The following is a 14,191-nucleotide window of genomic DNA, read 5'->3' as shown; positions in this document are numbered from 1 at the left end:
TGGGCCATTTAAAGATTTTACAGATGAAAGACAAGATTGCTGAACCTCTAACTGGACCAGGAGTTCAGGGAACTGGTCTGAAGTGCTTTTTTTTTTTTGCATGTCTGGCTGGGGAGACAAATCTGAACCAGCCTTGGGTTCCGAGTGCCTTTTTGTGGCTGACTCCAGCTTGAGAATATATTCCTTGCAATAGTTGAACTTGAAGGTGTTGAAAGCCTAATTTGCTCAACCAAGTTCCACATCCAAACGTGAGTAGCACGATTTCCTGGCTAGTTTGAGGTGAAATTAGGATTTCCTGTTGTTATTTTGGTTTCCTGAAGCAGAGGGAGCAGTGGGAACCTCAGGCCCACGTCCACCTCAGCTGCAGGAGGGCAAATCCTGACAGCAGAGATGAAACCACAGCTCCTGCAGACCTGGTGGCTTCTCCCTTTTTTTCCTACACTTCTGAGCCTCCTTTTCTCCAGCCTCAGCCCCTTCCCAGCTCCCTCAGGAATTCTCCAGCCCCTTCCCAGCTCCCTGCCCTGCCCTGGACACGCTCCAGCCCCTCCAGGGCTCTCCTGCAGGAGCCACAGCTGGGCACAGCCCTGGAGCACAGAGGGACAATCCCTGCCCTGCTCCTGCTGCACACACAATTCCTCACCCAGCCCAGGGGCCAGTGGCCTCCTGCCCCCCTGGGCACCCCTGGGCACCCCTGGGCACCCCTGGGCTCGTGTCCAGCCCTGTCCCCAGCACCCCCAGGGCTTTTCCAGCTTTGCACAGGGTTGTTGTGGCCTTGATGCCTTGGGAAGGATCTGGGACAGAGACTGGACAGAGCTAAGAGAATAAAGTAGAAATTTATTGAAAGGCCTTTAAGGATCCACCTTGGGCAGGACAAGAGCCTGGCCAGGGCTACACCCAAGGTGGACCCAAAATGGACCCAAAATGGTCACAAAATGGACAAATGGTCACAAGATCTCACACTTTTCTAAGTTTTGGTCCATTTGCATACTGGGGTTTCATTGTCCAATTCCAGCTGCAGGTGATGCAGTCCCATCCTTCTTGTTCTCTCCCTTCAGCCCCCCTTGTTTGTGCTTTTGGGCTGAACACTTGTCCCAGCTGTCCTTGGTGTGCAGCAGGAGAAGGATTTGTTTTGTGTCCGTGCTGTGTGCAGAGCTGAGTGAGCCTGAGTGTGAGCTCAGAGCTGCACCCTGGGCAGCGCAGGGGCTGGAATACAGCAAAGATAAAATTTAAGGCATCAGCCTCCACCCATGGATCCCTCTGCAGAGCCTCTCTGCCCATTCCCAGCAGCTGATTTCTCCTTGTGGCTCTGCTCCTCAGGGGTCTTTGACAAGGCAGCATTTTTCAGCAGCTTTTCAGGGTGTTTATCACGGATTGTCCTCATAACTTTCCTCTGAAATGAGCCTCACATGGAAACAGTCACCACTGAGCCACTGCCAGGCAGGGCTGACACTGCTGAAATCTGGCATTTCAGCACATTATTATCATATTATCATATTATAGACTATATAACATTCATATATATTCATATATATACACCATAATATCATATTATTAGCATATTATCAGCACCTATCAGCTGAGTTCTTGTACTGGAGATTGAAATGAAACCTTTTTCTGGGCTCAGCAGTCTTGAAAAGCCAGGAAATGCAGAGCAAATGCAAACGTGTGGGTGATTAATACGTGTTTGTGTTGTGTGTATCAGAGGAGAATGCAATTAGAAGGGTTTTAGTAAGATTATCCTGGCCCTCTTTTGATTCTGAGCTCTTGCTGGAAAGACTGGTGGGTCACAAGAGTGGTTTCGTTTTCCTTTCTTTAAACGTCTGTAAAATTTGCAAATGTTGTGTTCACCCTTATTTACTTTGCAATTATCCTTCAAGAGCAGTGCTTGCTCTCTTGGCCTCATTTTTGAATTACTGTAATTCTCTTTTGGGAGGCTTCCCAGCCAGAGGAAGATGCAGCCATGGGGAGCCACTGCCACAGCACAGATTTCTTCCCTGGGCTGATCTTTGAGACCACATCGTGGAGCCTGTCCTGAAGAATTGCTGCTGGGGTGTGGCCAGGAAGGTTTGGGCTTAAATTCGTGCCCTCAGAAGGGATCTCAGCTCTGTCTGGAGAAGTTTCCTCCTCAGGAAATGGGAAATGTGGGAACGTGTTCCAAGCACTCCTCCCAGTCCTGTGTGTGACCAAATGTAAGGAAGATATAAAATTATTAGGGAGCATCCAAAGGAGGGGGTGAAGATGGGGAAGGGTCTGGAGGGGAAGAGGAGCGGATGAGGGACCCTGGATTGTCCAGATGGAGGAGTTTGAGGGGAAACTCCTCAGGGGCTGCAGCTCCTCAGAGGGACAGCTCTGATCCCTGCTCTGGGACAGGGACAGCACCAGGGAGAGGCTGGAGCTGGCCCAGGAGGGATTGGGGTTGGATTTTAGGGCAAGGCTCTTCCCCCCAGAGGGTGCTGGCACTGCCCAGGCTCCCCAGGGAATGGGCACGGCCCCAGGGCTGCCACAGCTCCAGGAGCCTTTGGGATGCCCAGGGTGGGATTGTTGGGGGTCTGGGCAGGGACAGGGTGGGACTGGGTGGGATCCCTCCCAAATCAGGATATTCCACGATTCTTTGATCTCTGTACCCCCATTTCTCCTTGCCAGCAGCAAGTGCAACACCTTCTGTGGGTGATTCTCTTTGGGCTGAGCTCGACAGTAACACAAATCCACGCAAGCACCATCCTTGTTCTGAATTTGCTTTTAGAATACACTTAGTCTATTTTTTTTTTTTTGAGTTAGTTGTTTTGGGGTGGGTTGGTTTTTTTTTAGTCTAATTTTTAGTGTACTTTCCCCCCCGCAAAAAGTGATTTCAGCCTCTGGCACTCCCAGGCCCAAAGTGGGTTGCTGCACAGCTGAACTGGAGCAGTGCAATAACAGAGGTTTGAAGTTCAGCTCGCTTTCATGGCGTGCCCAGGAGCAAGCCTTGCAACCCTAATTATTGTCAGATAATTTTTCATTTTATGGATTTAACTTTTTCCCCATGATTGTCAATAAAGGCTGCTCTTTTTTTCTTTTTTCCTCTGGTCCATTGGGTGTAAGGCAAAACAACCTGCAGTCCAGTAAAAGGGTAATAATTGAGCAGTGACATACACAGATGTGGCTGGTGAGGTTTCAGGGTTATTTTCTCAGTGGAACTTACACAATTCCAGAAGTCTGAATTTGTCATTTACTTTTCGTTTCGGGGGTTGCACTATTCAGCCTAACAATATGTAATTTTTACAAACAGGATCTAATAGAAATAACATGCTTTTATTAAAAAAAAAAATTTAAAAAAAGGCAACCCAAAACCTCCAAGGTTTTGTAATAACCCCAGACCTCCAGTATTTAAAGATGGATGTAAAGCTTTGGTGCCAGCTACTCAAAAACCATTTAGAGACCAGAAACACGGGATCAGATCCTGCTGCTGTTCCTCAGCACAAGTGGTTTTCCTGCTTCAGCTCGAGTCTTTGGAGGCTAATTTTCAATCAGATAAAACTCTGTGAGAAAGAGCAGCAGAGCTGGGCCCTGGGTCACCTGGCACTCAGCAAAAATTGAAAAATACCAGAGGCACCTGAAATTTTCACTGAAGACTGGTGGTCACCAGCAAATAATGATTAAAATAGTGGTAACAGCGAGTCTTGGCTTCACTGGGCTTTTACTGCTTGGAGTAAGCAGTCACTTGCCAGATTATTATTATCTTGGCACTTGATGCAAAAAAAACCCTGTAGTTTTCCATGTTCCTTAAAGCTGAGTGTACATTTATTGAAAGAAAGCATTTATTAAACATGTGGGGACAGATTCTCCACAGGCATTAAATAACTTCCCTCCATCTGCCAAGTGCTCGTGCTTGTTACCTTTTATTATGCTGAGAACTGCAGGTTGAAAACGGTGGAAAAGGGGGGGAAAGGAGGTGGAAATGGAGCTTCAATATGAAAAGCCAAGCTGGTTTATATCTCCTGATATCAAATAAATTTGAATTTCATGGGTCTGGATCGTCCTCTCTGTGGCACCTGTGCTCCAAAGTCATGAGCAGCACAATGTTAAATTTGGAATGACAACCTGGATTAGTGGAAGAAAGTCCCTGCCCGTGGCAGGGAATGAGATGATCTTTGAGGTTCCCAAACCATTCTATGGTTCTGATACAGGGAGAAAGGACTGAATGAGATTGGGATGTAAAAGGTTGAAAATATTAAGAAAATAAAAAGTTTTGTCCCTTTTATCACGGGACAATTGAGATCAAACACCTCCATGGGTTCAAAAAGTGATTGGACAGAACAATGAAAGAAAAGCTCATTAGTGTGAATCATTAGGGTAACATTTTAGGGAGAAGGAATCTGTGATGATCAGCTTCTAGGGACAATATCCTGGAAATGCAATGCTACATCCACTTCCCATTTTAACTTCTTTCCTAGGCCTCAGCTAATGGCAGTGCTGGGACTTGTCTTGATCTAACCCAACACAATATTTACATTCGTAGGTAGGACACATTTTTTGAGGCAGAGAATGAGAAAAACTCACACAAAAAGGCTTCAGTCTCTGGAGATACAACTTCAGCTGTCAACTCAGTCTGAGCCAGAACAAAGATCTCCCAAATTAGATCTCCCTCCAGGCTTAGGTTTTGATGTGATCCCATGGCACACTGAATTACTGGATGCAGGGATATCCTGACTTCAGAATTCAGGCAGATTAAAAGTGAATTGTTTGTGTCATTGAGTAAAACTTTGTTCATTCCACAGATAATGCTTTTTAATCTTCAGGAGAATGGGGCAAAGCCTGAGGCCTTCCTCAGCTTTGTTCACCTTGGCTCAGCTTCCAGCAGAGCAAGCAGGACTTCTGCCCTCAGAGAAGTGTTTTGGAGTTTTTCCAATGATAAATATCAGGGTTATTTTCTGATGATAAATACCAGGGGACAGAGCCATCCTCCTGACTGGATACAGGCTGTAATAAGGGCCAAAAATGAAGATACTGCAGTGAAAGAGCCCTGCCTGTGTGACAAAGTGCAGGGACAGGAGGGATCCTGTCCCACTGGTTGCTGGCACACTTTCCTCAGCTCAGGTAGACACCACCAAACAGGAAATTTTGATGTTGCTTTACGCAAATTCTGTTGCTTAGCCGAAATTCTGTCTGTGCTTTGTTCCTTTCAGAGTTTTTGCTCAGCATTCACCCTAGTGAAGTTTACTGTTGTCAGCAGTGACAAGAGAATAATGTGACACCAGCCAGAATTAAAATGCTGGCCCAGGGCCTGCCCAGGTGAAGTGGGTGGTGAATTCATCAGTGGCTGCTGAATTCAGGCCTGACAGTTTTCAATCCGTGTTTATTCGTCCCTTTTGTGTCGTTAGAAGAACCCCAAGGTAGGAAACTCAGAAAACATCCAGGGACAGACTCTGGAGTCACAGCAAGGTCACAGAGATGTCACAGGAGGCCTGTAGGCTTTTATTGCCTCCTTTCTCTTTGGCCAGGACTGTTTTTTGAACGATCCAGCAGGCAGGCACTGCTTTGTCTATCAGCATCCAGATGGACTCGCTGCTACCGGGCAATCCCGCAGGATGATTATTCCACAGCAGGAATAACCCACAGGAAAGGCAAGGTAACCCAGTGTGTGTGGAAACAAACTCCTAGCCATGTCCTTAACGGGGCTTTAAAGCACTTGTGAAGAGACAGAGGGTTCTCAGGGAGAATCCAAGATGGAATTCCAGGAAAACTCGGCCTTTCCTCAGCACCTCCATCCCGGGGCTGAGCAGCTGCTGGGATCTTCAGGATGCATCACAGCCCTGTGGTAGAATGGAGGACAAATAAACCAGAAAGGGCAGGGATTAGAGAGTTTAGATCCAAAAAAAGCACTAAATGGCCCTTGATAACTCCTGGGAACTATTTATTGATTCCTTCTCCGCGCAGCGCATTCCCATTAAATGATTTCATTTCCTTATTTCTCCTAATCACATCACTTGCTTTAGAAGTCTCTTGCTCCCTGAGACCTCGGGCTGCACAGATAACTTCAGTTTCTCGTGTGGCTCCGCTTTTTTATGACATGTGAAAAGTTGATACAGTAAAAAATAACTCCTTGGAGCCAGCAGGTCTGGAGCTCTCATCACCGGGGATCGCAGCTCCAAGGAAGCACTGGAGGGGCAATTCCCGTGCCAGGCTCAGTCAGAACAACAAATGCTTTTCTCCATCTCTGGATGGGCACTGACAAACTCCTTGGAAGATGTGACTGCCTCTGAAAAGTGCGTTGACACCATGGAAATAGGAGTGAGAGATCAGGAATTATAAGATTAACGAGGCAGTGATGAATCCTTGAGTCCTTGTCCAAGCTGACACTGCAAATTTTCTTCTCTGCCCTAGGGAAACTTGCTCCTCGCTGGGAAAAAAAGGCATTGGAAACAATTTTGTCCATTTTGTGGACAGAAAGGGGATGCTGTTTGGGGTTTTCCTCTGAAAATAAAGAAGAAAAGGAAGGCATCAAAAGGAAAAGAACCTGCACCTCCCAGTACTTCCCAAATTTAACCCCCCCATCATTGTACAGATTTTTGCAATCCAGCAGGGGGAATCATTTTCTGCTGTGTGACCCTGAGCCCTCTGGAAGACCTTTGCTTCCACCAGGTTTTGTGGTTTTTGTTGCCTAAGCAGATATTGGTTTTCCACTGCAGCCCTTGGTCCTACACGTAGGGCTGAGTTCCTGTGGTGAGCACGTCTGCTCCGAGTGTTAGTTAAGGTCAGCAATAAAAACAGATCAGCCCAGACAGGTGCAGAGTGGGATTTGTGGGATTTATGGGATTCTTGCTGCCAGAGGAAGAGGACTGGGTGAGATGCAGGTGCCTGGCGCTGCTCTGTGTTGGGCTGAGGGATGTTGTCCCTCCTTTGCTGTCAAAATTCCCACTTCCAAAAGCCACCTCATTGTGGAGGGCCAGCATCAACCTCCAGACACTGAAAAATCCTCTTCGAGGGGGGTTCAATATTGGGTGGCTCTGCCAAGGCCCCTCACAAGGGGAGAATTTGCCCCTAAAAATTCCATTTAATGGAAGAGCCCCCACTCTCTGCCCACCCCCAGCAAACCAGGCAGTGGTGGGCACAGAACCCAATTCTCACCTTGCCGTGCCAAACAAGCTGAGAACAACCCATGATTGTTCCAGATAAACACAGTTTCTCCTTACAGTGTTGCTTTATAATTCCATATGGACAGAAAGGATCCATTTCCCACTCCTGCTCAGGGAACGTGCACACAGCAGCCATCACCTGTAATTTGTCTTCTTTTTAAACCCCACGTGCATCAAGAGGAAAATTAAATTCAATTTCCTTTCAATTGGAAACCTCTCTGAAGATATTCCCCCATCCAGGACGGCCCTGAAGTGAGAGCTTCACCTCAGGCCCGTGAGTGATTCTGGGGATGTCAAGTGCTTTCCTGGGCAGGGCTGTGATCCTTAGCAGATGCACACCTGCACTGCAGAATGAAAACCCAGCAAATGCACAGAATTAAGGCACCAGGGTACCAGAAAAATGCTCGATTATTTTTGAGGTCCTGCAATTTTGCTCCTGTCTGCAAGGTTGGAAAAAAAAAAAAAAACAACCCAACCAACCCTCCAACAAAACGAGGGAAATTAGCTACAGCAAGGCCAGGTTTCAAAAGCACAGAGCTCTCTGAGTCCCTCGAGAAAAATTTTGCACAATCCTACTTCCAAAATAATGTTCAGGTTGCAAAATTGAGCAATCATAAAAGTCAGGAAATTTAAAAAGTTAGTACGTGTCTTTCAATGTTAGCTCAGCAGCAGCAAATATATGTAGTGCGAGGGGGTTGTACTTGCAATTTCTGCGTGAAATTTAAACTTTTAAAGTCTTTTTGTTGACCATTAATATGCAGCACAAACTATATTGGTTATTTAACATCTCGAAGAGGCATCTTAATCATGAGAATTTCCTGGAATTCAGAGGGCTTGGTGCTGGAATAAAGGGGCACTGCTGCATAGCTGAGTTATTTCGGGGTTTTTGTCATCACTGGAAAGGAAAGGGAATTTCACCTGTGTTATAATCACCTCAGAATAACTTTGTGGTGCTTATAAAAAGCTGTGATTTATATAGTTAGGGAAATAAACTAATCTTTTGGGTTTTTTTTTTTTTTTTGAGAACTTGTGTGGTGAAGAGACCACAGCGCTTCCCCCTTGCTGGCAGGAGAAGGAAACCTCCCCAAACAAACGTGCTCTACCTGAATTAACGCCGAGCTGTGCCACAGAATGTTTGAAATACGGGATGATATTTCCAGGCCAGATTCCCTGAGCTCTGTGTGGTGGTTTAAGTTACCATGAAAGCCTAAATGCAGTGTGATGGCAGTGTTTAGATAAGGCAGATGGGGAGCCCAGCTCGGGCTGGGTACTGCAGGAATGCTGAGCCTTATAAATGAGCTGTATTGCGCTCAGGGATTTTCCTGGCCCAGCCTTTCAAACCCCAGGCTAGATTAAATCATCACAGCTGGGGAGAAAGTAGCAAGAGCTGAATAACTACTTTATGAGGGCTGTAAGAGTGTGAAGGTTGTAAGGAGCTAAATAATTACGGCCTGAGAGCCGCAGGAAAGATGAATGAGTTTGTGGCCAACGGCGCTGGTTCTGCTGATGTCATTCTGAAAAACAAATGAAAATATCAAAAATGTGGGGAGAACTCCACACACAGCTACGGGTGCACATACAGGTTCAAGTGTCACAGCGAGGAGTCCAACAATGGCTCAGCTCCAAGGAAAAATGACATTTTGGTGTTTCCAGGGATTTTTATGTGAGGTTCGGTGGCCCATGTGTGGTGCAGGAAGCCACGAGCATCCTGAGCTCTGTGTCAGTCAGCTCTGGGCTGCTTTAGTCATGGAATTCTGTCAGCCTGGGAATCAAATATCTCCCAGGAAGGTATGCAAGTGGCAGGACCTAAAACCTTGTGTAAAATCCCAGAATCTCAGAATGGTTTGGGTTGGAAGGGACCTTAGAGCTCATCTCACTTCAGTCCCCTGCCACGAGCAGGGATGGCACTCATTAGACCAAGCCCTGTCCAGCCTGGCCTTGGATACTTCCAGGGATCCAGGGGAATCCATGAGTGTCACCAGTGCAAGTTAAAGCAAACACCTAAGGGAGAAGAAGATCTTTGGATCGTGGTTGATCCCATCCCTTCCACCAGACAGGCTCAGGGGGCGCTGCTCTCTGCTCACACCAGCGAGCTCAAAGCTCTTCTCAGGGGTGTCTGAGGACATTGGGGATGTTTGGGCAGTCTGGGGATGCCAAGCCCCTTGCAGGAATGGATTTGGAGCAGCGATGCCAGCTGAGCTCCTGGGGTTTGCCAAACCTGGGTGCCACAGGTGCCACCAACCCCATCTATTCAGGTGTGGTGCAGTTTGTGCAGCAAACACAGCCGTGTATAAATTCAAGGGGAATTTCCCCATGGAAAGGGAGCTCAGGCCTTGGAACGAGCTGCCCAGGGACGTTTGGAGTGCCCATCCCTGGAATTGTCACCTGGAGGTGGCACTGAGTGCTCTGGGCTGGGGACAAGGTGGGCATTGGGACTCCCTGGGCTGGGAGGGCTTTTCCAACCTCGGGGATCCTGTGTTTAGGATGAGCTGCTCAGACACTGCCTGCAGTTCAGTCTGGGAGAAACACGGCAATGGAAAAAGGCAAAGAAATAAAATAAAAGATGTGAGAGGGCTGGGAATGCCCAGGCAGCTGCAGGATGAAAGTTCACGGGGCCGAGACGGGGGCAGAAGGGGAAGGGTGCCCTGAGTCCCTGAGCATGGAAATCGTGGGGAGACGTCCTGCTGACTCCGGGCAGCTTAGCTGGGATCCAGCACACGGCCTTGCCCTTCCCCTTCCCCCTCCTCGTGTGCAGCAGGGCAGCCCAGATCCTGTTTCAGGGTTTGTACTGGTGCATTTTTTCTCCCTTAGATCTTTCCGGCCCCTCCATGTGGGACAGCAACACCCCCGGGGCTGAGCCTGGGGACAGAGGGTCAGGAGAGGGGCTGTGCTGCCTCTGGAGAGCCCCCAGCAATCCTGGGAATGAGGGGATAGCTGAGGATGCAGACCCCCAGCAGGTTATGGTGACAACAAAGAGGTGGCTGAAATGTTGGGAAGAAGTTTCTGGAAGCACCTGGACCAGGGAATAGCACTGACCAAGATTGTGCAAGGAGCCAGTGTGGGGATCACAATCCCCTCCTGAGACCAGGAGTGCCATGGCTGAAGGGGCAAAGGCACCCAAAAGCCCAAAATTCCCCAAAACTAGCAACAAAGTGAAATTGGGCTGGAAACCATTTTAAGCACTATTAAATAACATCAATAACATGAGAGTGGGGAGCAGGAGGGGGAGGAGGAGTGAGCCCAGGTGAGACAGGGATAATAAACAAGGCATGATTGCTCTCAGCAGATATTGGCAGAGCAGGCACATGAACGAGGTCATTTGTTTGGGCTGATGCAAGGAGATCCAGCTGGGAGAAGGAGCAGGAGGGTTTGCTTTGGCTCTCGGGGTGTATTTCTGTGGAGTGTAGCAGACTGTGGAGAAATCTGCCACAGGAAATGTCAGGAACCATGAGGCTTGAGTCAGTCAAAAACCGAGTGGGGAGAATCCCCCAGAATGATTGGAGGGAAACACTCGTGGAACTGGGCGAGCACAGAGTTATAAATTACAATAATTCAGATACAATGGGTAGCCAGCAAAGTGCACACATGGACTGGGGGGGACAGAGCTCCAACCTCTGCCTCCCAAGCTCCCAGCACCCAAATCCACGCTGGTGTAAATTCCCCTTTCCCTCCATGGAGGTGTGTGGATGATTCCTGCGAGCGCAGAGCGTGGCCCAAGAACTCCTGACCCCCGGGGCTACCCCAGCCCCATCATCCCCTGGCATCCAGGGTAACAAACACCCCAATTTATCCCTGGGGCTCTCAGCAATTTGCCAGCTCTCACTGGCAGACAGGAATCCCCCAGGGCACCGAGCCCCCCGCGAGCCGTGCGTCACCGCGGCCCCAAGCCTTGGTGCAGATGTTGGTGGCCCCTTCCCCTCTAATCTGAGGGGCTGATAAAAGCCCAGCCTACGCACAGCCTCCAGCAGATCATGTTCCTCAGCTGGATATGCTTGTTTCCAGCAGGGAGACTTTCTGGGGTTGCTTTGGCTGCTCTTATTTGAAAAGGAAAATGGTCCCGCCACACAAAAAATTCTCTTTTGCTTCTCACGTCTGCTTTTTTTTTTTTTTGGGCAAAGAATTGTTTTCACACTTTCAGAACTATGATAGCAGTTATGAAAGTGTGGAAAAATAAGGGAAATAGAAGGAAGATCTTGCAATGACACATCTTTTGGATAATTACAAAAAAGATGTTAAAGCATATAAGAAGTCAGCTATAAATGTAGAAAAAATAAGGAAAAATATAAGGAAGATCTTGCAATGACACGTGTCTTTTAGATAATTAGAAAAAGATGTTAAAGCATATAAGAAATCAGCTATAAATATAGAAAAAAATAAGGAAAAATATAAGGAAGATCTTGCAATGACATGTCTTTTAGATAATTAGAAAAAGATATTAAAGCATATAAGAAGTCAGCTATAAATACAGAAAATGAACAAATTCACATCATATAATCAAAATATCAGCACTAATTATCTTAGGAGGTTGAGATAACACCTTTCTAAACTGTCATGTACTTATGACCTTAAGATAAAACACAAAAAACACTGAAACAGCTCACAGCCAATAACAGGCACGATTCAGAATTGTCACTGAATCTTCTGTGTTATCTATGGAAGATAAAACAGCAGAGATTGTAACCAATATTAAAACTCCTCAGGAAATCAAGGGTCCAGCAAATTGGTTTTTTGTTTTGCTAATAAACCCGGATGTTTTCTGCACCAAAACTAGACACGAGCCACTTTGACTTGTAAAGTCATGTGTAAATATTGAGATAAACTCTTGTTCTTGTCTTTCCCCTGTGTACCAACTTGTGAAGAAATGCTACATGAAGTTTAGGGCAATTTGTGGTCTCACTGCAAACCATCAGTGACTCAAGCACCCATGAATTTACCCTCAGCTGGAGTTATTTCCATGGAGAAAAAAATGTCAGAATTATCAAAAAATGTCACCTAGTGTTTGGCCAGTGGAACCAACCACCTGATTTTAATAGCACTCAGCATTTCATCACCTTGTCTCATCAGCCACCGAATTTTTTGTCGTGTTTGGTACCTCTTGGAAATGAAATCTGGCACCTCTGATCTGCCCAGCCCTCCCCAGGAGCTTTGGGAATGATTCCCTGATTACCACCCTTTACTCCAGACCAAATGAGGGGTGGGCTCTAAAGGAACCAAATGCTGATTTATCATGTTCATACAGAGGATTTCATTGCATTTGTGTGTTTGGAGACAGATCCAATTAAGATTATCCAGATGATAACTCTTCCAAAGCCACAGTCAAGTGCAAGAAAAGAGCCATTTTTGGGGGGTGTTGACTCCTCCAGCAGAGTCCCACAGGAAAACAAACACCTCCAGGATTCAGTAAACCAATTCCAGTCGCTTTCTGCAAAGAAATGAAGAGTTTTAGAGTGTATTTTAATACTATAAATAAAGGGGAGAACTAAACAGTCTCCTTGCATGCAGAATATACTTTGTAAATGTAGATACAATAAGTTATAATATCCTGCTCTATGTTAGCCCATGGTGGATGTTTATTATTATTCAAAACTAATAACCTTGGCTTCCTTCAGGAAAAAAAAAAACAAAAAGAGATCCTGTGAGCTGCAAGAGCTTTTGTTCACATGCCAACCCAAGAGCTAAATGTGAATATCCCTTCCTCTGACCACTTCAATCATTTTATAACCACACTCAAATAATTTTGCTCTTTCACCCTTTTTTTTTTTCCCACACCACAGATTTTGTGGGAGGACAGTGAGAGACTGGGCTGGAGATGTGACAAATGATCCATCCAGCCACCCCAAAAAGCAGGTGGCAGCCCTTGAGGGGGCTGGCAATTAATGCCATTTGTGACTCCCTAAATGTACCTTCCTCAGCCACTGGTTATCTGTGGGACTGAGGGGACAAAACTCTAAAATCCGGGGAGTAAAATTAAATGGAAACAAAATGTTGACCTGATCCTGTTTTCTTTGTTGCCTTTCCAGTTTTTCCAGGTCTACTGACTTCCATAAAAATTCAGGGTGAAGATGAAACTTCCAGTTTCCTCCTCTAAGAAAAACCCCAAGTAAGAGACCACAAAAAGCTGCATAATTCCATGCTGGAAACAAAACATTTGGTGTCTTTTGAGGAGTATTTCCAAGAGAGAGAGTTTTACATCCAGCAGAGATGATGTGGGACTGGTCCCAAGCAGGAACGAGTCATGAAATGAAGGGCAGCACCCACAGCCAAGACAACCCCAAAAACCTTCCCTGGCACCCCTGAGGAAATTTGGGAAAATAAAGAGGTGGTGCAAGGCCAGTTCTAAATCCACGGAGCCACCCAGGGAAGGTGCTGGGGGCTGCAGGGATGTGAGGAGGGGGTGAGGCTCCCGCTGCACATCTGGCAGGGAGAGCAGCAGCTGCACTGCCCCAATCCATGGCAGAGAGGGGGTGGGAGTAGGTGTAGGATCAGGCTCGGTTACAGTGTGCCTTTCAAACTTTTATTGATTTCCTAATCTCCTCTTTCAAGAAGGAAAGAGGGGTGGGAATGAAGAGAAGAATTTTGCTGTGAGCCAGGCGGGCCCTGCTTCCCCTCAGATCTGCCCACCCTCGCCCACATCCAAGCAGGGAGCTCTTCTTACCAATTTTTTTTTTCCCCCTGAAAATATTTGAGCAGGAGGGAGCAGGGAGAGGGCCTGGGAAGTTGAAACAGCAGAATTTACAATGCCAGGGTGTGGAAGCTCACTCACCTGTCTGGTGAACCTGAGCATGCCCCAAAGCTCTGATCCTTAAACGTTAACTCATCAAGCTGTGAGAGATTATTCAAATAAAATCAACTGAAAAAGTAAAATGAGTACATACCTAAGGGCTTGGCTCAGCTGAAGTCCAGCAGATGATAAGAAGGACATCACATCATTTTGCCTTCCCAGTGTGGAGGCTGAAAGGGATTTCTGGCATTTCTGAGGGAAATGGGGCAGGATTAGAGGGAGCTGAAGGTAAAACTGAAGTTGGGAAGGGTGCACAGAGAAACATCAGAATGACTGGGTCAGAATTCCTTGGCGGAAC

The sequence above is a fragment of the Prinia subflava genome, unplaced genomic scaffold (genome assembly GCF_021018805.1).
Source record: "Prinia subflava isolate CZ2003 ecotype Zambia unplaced genomic scaffold, Cam_Psub_1.2 scaffold_145_NEW, whole genome shotgun sequence".
Lineage (NCBI taxonomy): Eukaryota > Metazoa > Chordata > Aves > Passeriformes > Cisticolidae > Prinia > Prinia subflava.
Note: the sequence above shows the minus strand (reverse complement) of the source record.